Source organism: Trachurus japonicus, chromosome 9, assembly GCF_045865225.1.
Source record: "Trachurus japonicus isolate A0001 chromosome 9, Traja_1.0".
Classification (NCBI taxonomy): Eukaryota; Metazoa; Chordata; class Actinopteri; order Carangiformes; family Carangidae; genus Trachurus; species Trachurus japonicus.
In genome coordinates, this window is record NC_140915.1 from 6,089,223 (window position 1) to 6,103,237 (window position 14,015).

The window sequence follows — 14,015 nt, forward strand, 5'->3', positions numbered from 1 at the left end:
GGGTTTTGTGATGGAAAATTCTGATATGTTTTGCACATGTTGTATAACCATGTGTGTAACTGAACTTCTCACCTTTTGATAATATTGCTCTTTTTTTAAGTATGTTTTTTGGGCTTTTATTGCTTTTAATTGATAGTGCAGTCGAGAGAGAGACAGGGCAGAGAGTGGGGGAATGACATGCAGGAAAGGGCCCTCCGACGCAGGACTCGAACCGGGGCCGCCTGCACCGAGGACTGAGCCTCAACATGGGACGGCAGCTCTACCCAGTGAGCTAAACGCCACCCCTAATATTGCTCATTTAACCCTACTGTGAATGACATACAGTGGAGGCCTGATGGGAAACAGGTTAAAGGTTCGGACCCAGGGAGGAACCCTGGCTCCAAACCTTGAATCATGAACTCCCATGTTTTGACAAATTATCAGTTCTGTAATATTTACAACAACAACTCATTCATATTTTTAGATGAATCATGTCACATTTGTATTAATCTCCAAATAGCATTTTTGAACAAATCATGAACTCTGTCCTATGTTTTGGACAAATTATCTAAAAAAACAAAGGTATCTCAAACTCTGCAAGGTGCAGACTTTGATGAGAAGCTACCGGAAAATACTGACATAGTTTTTAAACTGGGAGAGAAGACTTCCTCGTTAAGATGAGCGCTCATTACGTGACGAGGACGTCATTGAACGGTACCACAGTGACCAGAAGCGGTACTGTTACAATATACTCCAGCACCGAGTCTCACAGTCCGCGATTTCATTTTTAAATGACAGATGGCTGTTTTTCAGTGGGTGATCATAAACGATGGACCGGCCCCACAGAGGCAGGCGTACTGTGTCACATTTAAAACAGGTTGATTCTGATCATATTGTAATGCTCCACAGAAGTGTCAGAGACAAGGTTTATCTTCTGAGTCGACATTTTACTTAACTTCACCAAAACACATAGGTTACAACAGCCGCAATCTCAGCTCACAGTCAACAACACAAACTTCCGATTCTCAACTCTCAGACTCCGAGACTGCCGCCCCCCACCAACCACCGCCTGCACGCTGACTGGCATGACCTGCAGTCCAGTGTTTGACAGAAATAGTTAAGGGTGACAGACTGACAGCCTATGGCTTTTAACTGGGGCTGTTACAATATCCTTCAGTCAGTTTGTTCCAGGCAGAGTTTTTTTTTTTTTGACCCGGCCTGAATCTGGGGCCGGCCTTTATTTGTACGTGTAAACAACGCCCCCGGCCATTATAAAATATAAGGGTGCCCATGGGCACCGAGTTGGTGACCCCTGGTCTAGACCTCAACCTAAATACAAAACCTTGCAGGATGCCCCAGGTGTGAAACCCAAGGGGGCAGTTGTGGGTCTGAGAAGTGAAGCTCACTTCCGCTTTCAAAAAACTGCAATCCCCTCTGCTTCCTCTGGGGGCTGGTGTCAGAAGGGAGCATTCCCCATAGACCCCCATGTTAAAATCGCCGACTTTACATCCTCAATAAACATGTTAAAAGCCTGGTGTCAGAACGTTTTTTGGTCTCAATCGATAGTTTCTACCCCCGCACACACTCTGAGTGGGGGGAGAATTTTTTTTAACTCTACCGTTTTACTGTTATTAGGTTTAAAATTCTCGCCAATTAGGGCACGGAAACGTTGAGTGACAGGTCCGAGCAGCTCCGTGGACAGCTGCTTTGAGGCGAGTGGGCGGGTTCTCGGCCGGCCAATCCAACATGGCGCTATTCAGGCCGCCATATTTGAGTCACAAAAACGACTCCCCAAAACCAATGGGTGACGTCACGGATGCTACGTCCATATTTTTTTACAGTCTATGGTGAAACCCCCTAGGGGGTCGGTGCTGATACCTGCAGCAGACAAAAGGGTGTGAAAACACTCTCTAAATATCGCAATAAAAAACTGGTTACGGAAACGCCTACATTTCGAAAAACCTCTCAACCTCTGTTGTAACACCTTTTATCTTTATTGTTTATTAAGTGTCATTGAGTGTCACACTCTTTCCTGGAATTGTACATGGCTGCTTCCAACCTCCTGCTGGAGGTTTCCATTCATACATGTTCAACTTTCATTGGTATTATCAGAATATGTTCTTTAAGACAGCTTTCTAATGTTAGGACCCACACCACTTCATTTAACTATCAGTAATGAGTAATTTTTGTTCTGTACTGAACCACAGAAAGATGATTTAGTGCACAATAAACTTACATACATGCATGTTTTTTGGTTTTGAGTTTTTAATCTCACACAATCTCTTACAATTGACCCCAGGTTGTGTTACAACCTACCCTGGTAGTTGGCTAGGTTGGCAGTGGCACTCCTTGCATTTGACATCAAATAGTGAAAAATAGTGTGATATAGTTTGAAAAGTTTAAGGCATTGCTATTTGTAGAGAACATATGAGGGTACTCTGTGTCAAAATTTGACCATGAACACTCTGCAAGTTATGGGAGCTGAGACAAAAAGTGTTACAGCCATCCACACAGAGCTGGTTCTTTATTCATCAAGTAGTTTTAGCAGTAGAGAGGTCGGTGCTCCAGGAAATTAACACAAAACAGACATTTACTCACTTCACTTCAGTCTTTTTATCTGTTTTTGTTGAATTTACTCACCAGATTAAAGCTGCGTCTCAACAGGTTCTGAAGGTCACACTGAGAGAAAGAATATACTGGTTATCACACTGAGCTGAACAGTTCATAGTTTTACCTGAATCAGAGTCAAAGTCCTCAGCATAGTGTTGGCTACCTGTTATCAGATCAAACAAAGATAGCAGACAGTTCCTACACAACTGAACAAACTCATGTAGAAAAGAAAAACTCATCTCACCCAGAATAGTTTATGAAATTATACAAATGATTTGTTAATTACCGTATCTTTAGCTGATGGTTTCCTGGTTTAGTTGAATACAGTGGATTTGATCTGATCTATTGATTCAACAATGTGAATCTGCAGTCATCTGTTGTTGTTTTATTAACTCCATTAAACATCCAGGAGCAGAAGAGACAACATTCACTGAATTTAAGTCTTTTTATTTATTTCTGTTGAATTTACTCACCAGGTTCTGGAGGTCACAGTGAGATGAAGAAAATACTGGTTAAACAGTAGGCTACAGGTTGTTCCTGAGTCAAAGTCCAGGATATTGTTATGATCAGTGACTGCTTATCATAATAATGATAAAGTTATTATCATTAATGAGAAAAGTAAACACTTGTCTCAACAGTTTTTATTCTATTAAGATTGTCAGTACTGGGATGGTTCATGTGTACCCACTTCCTGACATTGTGTGTGAATTTGCATGGTTGCGTCAATAAGTGTGTAGGTTTTACAGCCAAAAATCATTTTTATGGTCAGAAACTAATATTTTGGACCAAGTCTATATTTTGACTAGTATCGATACCGTTGGCGTTTGAATTAGGTAACTTAGGTAAAATATGAGTCATTTCATCAATGTTTATTTCAAACCAAACCACCATAGTTCAGCTGGTCAAACAATGATTCTTTATTGTTTTATTAAGTGTCATTGTACATGGATTATGAGCTGCTTCTGACCTTCCGCTGAAGGTTTACATGCATGTACACCATTCACTGGTATTATCAGAAGATGTTCTTTAAACCAGCTTTCTAATTCTAGGATCCACATCACTGTCACTGTTCTTCATTTAACCACCAGTAATGAGTTATTTCTGTTCATACTGAACCATAGAAAGATGCTTTAGTGTCGGAACATGCACAATAAACTTACATAGATGCATGTTTTTTTTGGTTTGGCCTCAGTTTTTAGTTTTTAATCTCAAATTACCCCAGGTTGTCTTACAACCCACTCTGGTAGTGAGGCAGGTTGTAACAGTGGCATTCCTTGCATTTGACATCTGTGATATACTTTGAGAAGTTTAGGGCATTGCTATTTGTAGACGACAAACGAGGGGACTCTGTGTCAAAATTCGGGAGCCCGACCATGAACACTCTGCAAGTTATGGGAACTGAGACAAAAAGTGTTACAACCATCCCTGGGGCCTCATTTATCATTGTGGATACACCTTTTTTTACACCCTTTTCCCCCCGTTTTGTGCGTACGCACTTTTCTCCGCCAAATTTGGGATCTATCAAGCCAAAACCTGACGGGAAAAAGTGCGGACATTTACACCCATTTTGACCCTGGCGTACCGTGCCGTACCGTTTACACCTGTTTTGAGGAACAGGAGGAATTGGCGACACCGTTGCTGAGTCAGAGAACTGCAGTGTGAGAGGGAGAGAGGAGCGGAGTACATTTAGAAGAGCACAGTAGGATTTTTTGAAGTAATTGTGGTAGTGGTGGACCGTTGATGCTGGCAATCCAACCCGCTCTATAATAACACTAGGCTCTATGTTAATTGATAAACAGAGCGGATTGGGGATTTTGCTTTTTTGATTAGGCTATGTGTGACGTCCGACAAGGATCAAACCATCCAAGTTTAAAAACACATCAGCAGCAGCGCACACTGATCTGCAGCCTAGACTGTTATTATTCTGTCACCTGAGTTAACGAGGTGCACGTGTGTTTGGAGCTGACGAGAGAATAAAGAGCAAGACAACGCGGCCCTGAGGAGGAACTGTGAAGGACTCAGCTGTAATGGAAAATGACCTAAACCGAGTCCAGTAGAGCTGTAACTGTGTAGTGGAAAGGCGGGTAAAGTAATGGTAACTATCATCCTGCTTCCTACATTGTTTTAACATCTAGGTAAAAAAAAAAAAAAAGATTTTCTGGGATAAAGGGGCAGATTACATAAGATTCGTCTTCTTTCTGCTCCCTTTTGTTGAGATTTGGGAGGTTTTGGTTTTTATTGTAGCTTATTAAAGTGCAAGATCATTTTTCTGACTGATTTATTGCCCGTGTATCTGCTTTCGGAGAAGCGGAGAAGTTCCGCTTCTTTTCCCCGTCCTCCGCCCGTTGTCTCCGTTGTCACTTTGTTGTCACTTGTTGCTGCGCCACAGAGAGCACATGGCTAATTAAATATGCACGTGCTGACCATATATAGTTGTATATAGGCGTTCCGGGGGCGGAGTAAGAGGTGTGTTCACGTGTGCACCATTCTTGGGTCCGGTGTGATTTATTGCAGAGAGTTGTGCATACTCACAGTTTGATTGATCTGAAAAAGGTGTAAATATTTAGGGTGTACGCCATTTTCGTCTTTCCGCTGTACGCAAATATTTAGTAGCAGTTTTACACCCTCTTTGATAAATGAGGCCCCAGGGGCCTCATTTAAACTGGGTGTAAAAGTCCTCTTAAATTTTCACTACGACGGAAAGGCAAAATGTGCGTACGACCAAGAAATATACGCTCTTTTCAGATCTATCAAACCCCGCGTACACACTGCTGCACGGTATTTCCATTGATAAATCACACCAGACCCAAGAAAAGTGTGGATGTGAACAGCCTCATATCCAGCCCCCTAAACAGCCCCACACAACCATAGATGGTAAATGCAAATAAGCACGTGCATATTAAGTAGCCATGTGCACACTGGAAACGTGTGGAATGACGTCAGTGGAAGACGGTGAAGACAACAGACGGAGGAGAGCGGAGGAAGCGGAATTTCTCTAGCCTGGTCGCGCCCACACTAGTGACGTCACGCCTCGCAAAAGCGCTGCTGACTTCAACTAGTCTGGCCAACCGTGCTATTAACTGGATTTCTGTCTCCCGAATTTTCGGGAACTCCACCTTCTTTTTCGAGAGCCAATCAACGTCGAGCCTCTCCAACGGCTCTGGGTAGAGGCGTGTTCAAGTAAGTGACGCAGTAGAGCAGCCAAACCGTCTTTGGAGCAGCGACCGGAACCTCATTGTAATTGGTTTAAGCTTCGACACCGCCTATTCTGGCTTCGACCAATAGCAGACTGAGGCATTTGAGGGGGGCGGGTAAACCAGGTTTGAAGGATGCGCTTTGAGAAATGGATTCTCTTAACGTCTTGGCCAGACCCAATGCTGAGTATCAACATTGGAAAGTCGTGCCAACCAGGCTAGAATTTCTCTGAAAGCGGGATACACGGTAACACGGCAATATCAGTCAGAAACATCATCTTGAAAGGCAACAATAAAAACAAAAAACTGCCACTGCCAGTTACTATTACTTTGCACCCCTTTCCACTAACCGCCAACTGCCGTTCACTGGACGACTTTGATTTTTATTTGTGCATAGTTATATATAAAAATAAAAATAAACATTTAAGTCCACCAGTCTGTGACTTTTCCTAAAATGATGTTGGGCAGCACCCTTGATGTCACCCTTGATACAAATCCAATAAGAGGCTCACTAAAAAATCCAGCCTATTTTTTAGGCCTTTTCTCGAAAATTGCATATCCATAATAAAATGAGTATATCTCTGCAACCACAAGGTCTATTTGAATACTTTTGGTGTCATAGTAAAGGGAAAAAAATGAGGAATTGCTGAAATGTGTAAATTTCAGTATATCTGTTACTGGTGAAGAGTAAATGAAGATGACACACAGAAAAAAATTAATAAAATTAATATTCGCCTAAAAAAAAATCATATTTTTGATGAGTGCCCTTTAGAATAATGCTGATGAAGCTCAAACTCTCTATAAAATCATTGTACAACATGTGAACATTGTCTCTGCAGTGGTTGATTCTGATTAATTGAAGCAGGACAAAATGATTGAGATTTTACTACAAAATATCCAGGCGAACTTTCCAAAATGTCCATTTTTGGCACAGCTTGGAACCACCTGCTACTATAAACTATTGTTTAATCTTTATTTTCACACAATTTGGATAAACTAACTGAAAATAAATCTACTGGAACCGATTGGAAATAACTAACATAGTGGATTCAGTGTCTCTGCGTCCTGCTGCTCAGAGCAGCTTCTGGGTGGGTTTGGCTTTCAGCCTCTATCTCTGCAGCGGAGTGGTCGATTCGAGTGAGTGGCGGCTCATTTTAACCAATAGAGAGAGAGGAATGACGCTAGACCCAGGTCGATGTGATTGGCCGCACTGGCAGCCATGTGACAGCCATGAACCAATCAGATCAGCAGATCCACGTGCAGGCCAACGTGGGGTTGTATCAGCCCCCCTGTAATCCTCTCAGCAGGCACGCCGATTTTTCCCAGTGGCCACCCGTGGTACTGCAACAAAAAATCCCATGGGGCCCAAAAAGGATTTTTCCCATAGACCGCAATAGTAAAAGAGAAGCCTGTAAAACTGTTCACAGGACACTTCCAGCTGTAACCTCCGTTAATTACTAATCTTTGTATTCTATATTTTTAAGTCATGGACTTTTTATCCGTCAAAATGTTTTCTAACGGCCAGAAAAGCCACAGAAAAGTCTCTTTTCTGGCCGTGACGTCACGGCTGTGTCTGTGCACCAGCAGTGCGCGGTCGTGTGTCTCGGGACCGAGGATGCCTCAAACTAATGAGACTCTGTCCGGCGCTAAAATCACTCAGAAAAGTGGAAGACACGGCTCAAAGGTGAGTTTTTGTTTGGTCACATCGAGTTAATTTAACTTTATGATAGTTAATGTCTGTTATTAGTCTCTTGTCAACTCGTATTCTTAAACGTATCGTTTTAATTGATGAGATCGCCTCGTAGTGACTGCATTTACTGACGTGAAACCAGACTGTCTTACATTACTTTCCCTGTAAAACCCATATTTTTCAGTAATTTTAGCTTGATAAGTCATTTATGCTGTGTTTGTGTGTGTCAACAGTGTCTCATCGCGGCTGATGTTCTACACCTGTTGCTCCGATCACGTTAATTTATTTTACGGCTTAATTAATGCCACGGTGGTAAAATGTAAACCGAGACATCTCCTCCATGGTCGGTGTGTGTCGTGTGTGTGTCCTGACGGTGCAGCTGCTCCCCGTCTTCACCGGGGCCGGAGGAAGAACCGTGGACGTCCTCCTCATCCTCCTCCTCCTCCTCACCGTCGTCAGTGTGTGTTTGTTCAGTGTCAGTATGCTAAATGATCACTTAAACTCATAATCATATTATTAAATTGTTCGGAAAAAAACAAACATGCTTGTGACTTTTTTCTTCTTCTACCAAATCCAACATCTGCAACTGTGTCTGGGGCATCGTGTTTAATTAAAATGTCTGGTTCTGTAACAGCTGTATTTAGTGGACACTGATATTCTGTGTGTTGTGGAAATATTGTATAAATTGTAAGTTAAACTGTTGAATTACAAAGAGTCTCATCCACCTGAAGGCTTAATGATGATGATGAAACTATGAACACAGCCAGTACAGACAATTATTAAAAGGAAGATGCATTTGCCAAAGAGTTCTAATTTTCTTTAATCACAGCTGTGGTTGATAAAAACAAAACACGTGTGACTATACTCCACCAACATCCTGTAAATACAACTGGTGAACGTTAAATATACTATTGAATATAAAAAAGGTAAGAGTAAAGCCTCATTACATTATTTGAGGTGTTCTGTGGTCATCTCTGTCATGTTTAACAAAAATACAGTTAATTATGATTTATTTTCCATTGTGATTTAAGCTTACAGGTTCGGACTAACTTGTTTTCAGTGTAACATCGTATATTAATTAACTGTCAAAACGATTTAACGATCATATAAACGACCGTAGTAAACCTACGATCAGCCGTCTTACTTTTTAAATCATTATCTTTGTTTTAAAGTCCGTGTGAGTCCTGTAAAAGTCTTAATACTCATTCCTTAAATCCACAAGTAACACATACATGAACGCGCAGCGCCAAAACTAGAACGGCGGTTGCTCGTTCTCATTGCCCCAGGGCATGATGGGAGACCGCAGAGCATTATGGGGGGTGACTCAACTGCGCATGCTCTATGGGCCGCATAACGCGGAAGTAAACCCGGAAGTCAGAAACTTTTTCGGCGTATGCGCCAGGCGAGCAACTTCCATTGAAATGAACGGCGGCCATTTTCCGGTCCGGTATCCAGTTAATATAATACATCCATGCTCACTTCTCATGAGGACTGCACACAACAACAACAACAACAAACACAACTTTGCAGTTAACCCCTGACCTATGCCTACAGCTCCCCCTAGTGGACCACCCCCAAACCCTATTATTAAGCTCAACTAACAGAAGGTTAAAGTAATATGTTATACAGTACCTTTTAAAGTCTATGTACAGTACACATGGGCCAAGTAGCCTATGTTTATTGATGTCTTAGGTTTGGGGAATGGGATAAAAATGACTCCAGGAATACGTTCCAGATATCGTGAGTTGCTATTGCAGGAACCCCAGGCACATTTTAACCATATTGAAAAATTATTAAGTAGTTTTTGCCAAAAAAATTGCTGTCTACCTATCTCGTTTCATAGGGTTTCATTCCAGGGTTGTCCAACCTTAGAATGTTGTGCAACATGTGACATGGGGAGAAGCGCTCTGATTGGTGGAACAGCAGACCAATCAGAAGGCCAACAAAGGGTCAATTGTCACCAAACTTGCTACAGAGCATCTCCAGACCGTCCTCCACAAAACTTGTTTCTCAGATTTTTGATTTATCAAAAATTGAGCCTACAGTGCATGAAAACGTTTGACTGTAAACAGTACTGTAAACATATACCATCCAATTCTTGTTAAATACATTTTCAATCTGCTTTCATGGTAACAACTGCAGTCAATGTAAGAGTGGCATTTTTAAACATCAGATTTTCTCCTATGATGCAAAACACTACACGCTGTGTAGATGCAATTAATGTATTAACAGATTTTTGTTTAGTTATTGTTTAAAAAAACAAAAAACACTACATTTATCAACATAGATTAGGGACCGTTCGTTATTTATGGAATGGGCCACCGGAGGAAAATGGGGGGGGGTCATGTCATAATATTCTTTGTTGAGGGGTGGGTCCACTAAAAAAAAAAGGTCAGTGAGGGGGGGGTCATTCAACATTTTGTCTGGAGGACACTGCAATGCCCGCAGAAAACAAAAACAAAACAAAAACGGGACATTTCAAAGCTGCAAGCTCTGATGACAATGAGAGCAACGGCCCCCGAATCACAGCGGTATTTTATGTTGCCCTGAGTTGGCTTCGAACCCGGGTCTCCCGCACCGCAGGCGACGATGCTAACCGCTTCGCCAAGAACTCAATAAGGGTTCTGCCCGCGGCTTAGCACGTCTTTTATGGGTGAGTGAGTTTAACTTCAGTACCGTACAGAGGCTACGCTGCCTGCCTGCCTCATTGCGTAACTCTACATAGTCTGAGCAGCACGTACGTTCACGTTGCTTTTGTGAATTGTAAACAAACAGACGCCCCCCCCCCCTCGGTTTTAGCGTCCAGCAGTTTAGCGGCTAATTCAACAGCAGTGATGGATAACTGTACCAGAGACAACTTCATGAACTACATTTGAGGAATAAACGGCAGCTTTTACCTGACGGGAGACCGACGCCTGAGCTACGGTAGCTAACAGCTAGCTGGTTTTATCTACTTCTCCCTCTCTTTCTTACACACACACACACACACACACACACACACACACACACACACACACGGTTGTCTGTCATATCTGTCGTAAACCTTGTAATAATACGTTGTTGTTGAGTACGGTTCACATTATTGTTGCTTCGGTTTGAGTGTGGATTAATTGTTAATGGCTTGTTGTGTAATGTGAGCTGGTCCAAAATCGCGATTCTGTTATTGATGAGTTGGGTTTTAGCTGATAAATGGCATGGATTGATGAGAAGGTGTTGCACACATGGTTGTCAAAATGAAATAATGTAGTGTCACGCGCTACGTGATGCGATGTCACGTACTTGATGGCTGGGGGGGGGGGGTCATGTATCTTTTGATAAGGCTTAATGCAGGGTCATGTTAAAATTTACTGACTCCGACAGGGGTCATGTAAAAAAAAAAAAAAGTCCTGTGAATCCCTCCGGTGGCACTGATGATAAATAACGAACAGTCCCTTAGGCAAAATGGTATAATATAAAAATATCAGGGTTAAGCAGATTATATGCTTTGGATATAAAATCATAATTATAACCTGTTCAATGAAAATCAATCAAAGGTGATATTAACGCATACAAAATCAAGTTGTTATCTCGGCCTTCACTGTTTCTTTTCTGATTCTAGGCAATGCTACTGAAGAGACTTTCTCTAACTGTACGTTCAGACCGAAAGCGTCGAGAGCGTCGCGGTGGCCGGAAGTCATTCATTTTCAATGAGAACCAGCGTCGAGGAGCGTTGAAGAGCGTCAAAGGCGTTGGCGTCGTGTTTTGGCGGCGAGAGCGTCAGGAGAAAGTTGAAATCTCCTGAACTTTATGCTAATGAGCGATGATGCGGAGCAGCGGCAACCAATCAGAGTGTAGATGTCGCGGCCCCTTTAAATGGATGACCAACCACAACCGACGTCAACTTCTTTGACGCGCGTCAAAACGCCAGGGTGTTCAGACCACCAGCGTCGCGGAAAAGCGTCAAGAGCGTCTTTTGACGGTTTTGACGCTTTTGGTCTGAACGACCCATTAGGATCTTCTCTGTTGACCTTGGTCTCATTCTTCTGATGGTGCTTCTCAATTCTGTTCGCAGTGTTACCACACGTCTGTGCAGTGTCCTTCCTCAACATCTCTCTTGACCCCTGACTCCTAGATCTTAATGTTTCTGCCATTTCTCTGTTGTTCCAGCTGAACTGACATTAAAGAATATTAGTTTCATATTTCACGATTTCAATAAAATATTTTTTGTGAATTTTCAATCATTGCCACAGCAGTTTAATGTGTATGGTACATTTCATTACAGAATATGAAGGTATATTTATTTTGTATGGACATTTTTTTCTATTGGTGTTCACTCATTTTTGATTATCTGGTGAAGTAAAAAAAAAAAAAAAACATATTGGTTTTGTTTCCACTGTCAGTGTCTCTGTGTGGGAAACAGGAACTTAGAGTTGGCTACATGTTTCTGAAATACTGTTGAGGACTAAATTATTAGCCCCTATGAAAATTTCACTTGTTTGTAAATATTTCCCAAGAGTTGTTAAACATAGCAAAGATTTTTAACACAGTGTTTTCAGACACTATAGTTGTATTTTGGATACTTGCATTAATTTACTTTGCACACAAAAACCAAAAACTACCAGGGTCATTATTATTAGCCCCCCTGATGCAAATAGACAGTTGTGTATCATTTTTGCTTGATAAAAACAATCAGTCATTTGTTTTTAGTTTTCCACAAGTCTCTGTCACGTCTCCTGTCCAATCCCAGCCCGTTCTCTCCAGCTCCTCCAGATCTGGTGGTCTTCTGACATGGACCTTGGTCTTCAGTCCACCACACAGGTTTTCTATAGGATTGTAGTCAGGGCTTTGTCAATAACATTCACTTTGGTCCTCTGGAGGACTTGTGTTTTTCTTTATTGTCATGTTGGAAGAGATAGCATAGCAACAAATGAAAACTAGAAGTGTATCTAACCATATCCCATCTCAGCTGTCAGTATTACAGAGGATACACAAACCGGATCAAACCAGAATAGGGTTGGGTGCAGTGGTCTATCTCTTCTGTGTGTGTGTGTGTGTGTGTGTGTGTGTGTGTGTGTGTGTGTGTGTGTGTGTGTGTGTGTGTGTGTGTGTGTGTGTGTGTGTGTGTGTGTGTGTGTGTGTGTGTGTGCGCATATTGTTTCTTCTTTTCTCTCACTGAGAAACAGGAAGTTACATGTTTTAGAGACACGTTTCTTCAACCACAGGCTGTATATGGAACACTGACACCTGGTAGGTCACGTCTTCTGTGTTCTGTGGTCTCATGAATAATGATGAATGTGTCACCGTTAAAATGTCCCTGACTGGTTTCACTACATGTTGTCAAGACACGTTTTCAGTGCTGATCACATACTTGTGTATTTCAGGATGTGGGGAAAGTTGCAGTGTTAGATTCATGAACTGAGCTAGAGCATTTAAAGTTAACTTTTTGAAAACCTGGGACTGAAGGACTGCCTCCTCTGCTGTTGTCCTCACACTATACTTTTACATAACTACCAAAATAGTTTCTCACTTAAGTTGTAGGTGTTGTAGTGTTATAGCTAAGTCAAGACTTAAGGAGGCAGGAGCACATCAGAGACACACCAGCTGTTAGGTCCAGGAAACATTGGTCTATTTTATTGTTCCCATGGCAACCCTAAAGTCACCTAGCAGGACTTATGCTGCGTTCACATGGAGTCCGCTGTAGGTACCAAATGTGTAGGCTATCATAGTGCAATATAAAATGTCTACCGTACAAATCCAATAATAATAATACTAATAATCATAATAATAAAGTGTTTTTGGTTTGATTTAACTCAGTTTTGTTATTTTATTTTGTGCATTAGGCTAGCCTATACATTCCAATTTATAGGCTAGCCATTTCTGGTCCTTTTTGTTTTTTAATTGCAGCTCCTCTGTTTTTATCAACAAAAACCTTAAAATAAAAACAATTAGCATACAAAAACACACCGTGTGGTTGAAGAAACATGTCTCTAAAATTGTAACTTCCTGTTTCTCAGTGAGAGAAAAGAAAAAACCACACATGCACACGCACACGCACGCACACACACACACACACACACACACACACACACACACACACACACACACGCCTACCTGCAGGTCAGAGCTGCATGTTATATAGAAAAACTCTGTTATCGACTTTGCATTACTGCTTCAATATGAACAGTGTTGTTGTTGTTGTCATGGATACAGTGTGTTTCATGACATGTTTTGTTTAGCCTATATGCATTTTTGGTTTAGACATATTTAAGTTAAACGTAGATTTGTTTTATACTCAACATATGACTGTTAATCCCTGTTAATCAAAGTTTCCATCCCTTCATCCTGTGGAGTTTATGTTTTTAATCTTCAACAACAGATTTCATTACAGTTTCTCTTCAAATAGGCCTAATAGAAAACTGAGTGTTTACATTTATATAAAAACTAAAACCACCTCCTGCTGTTCAAGTCTCCTTTCAGAGTAAAAGCCTTGATTAATGACCTGAGGTGTCACAGAGAGAATGGAGTTGATCTTTAACCTTTGGATATAAAATGTCATCACTTTA

The 14,015-nt window shown here is 41.5% G+C and overlaps 1 long non-coding RNA gene across 2 annotated transcripts in view; it reads right to left on the reverse strand.

Annotated features, from left to right (window-relative positions):
- The window catches only part of LOC146980812 (uncharacterized), a 203,810-nt gene that overhangs the window by 54,973 nt on the left and 134,822 nt on the right, over positions 1-14,015 (reverse strand). The gene's annotated exons all lie outside the window — the stretch shown is intronic.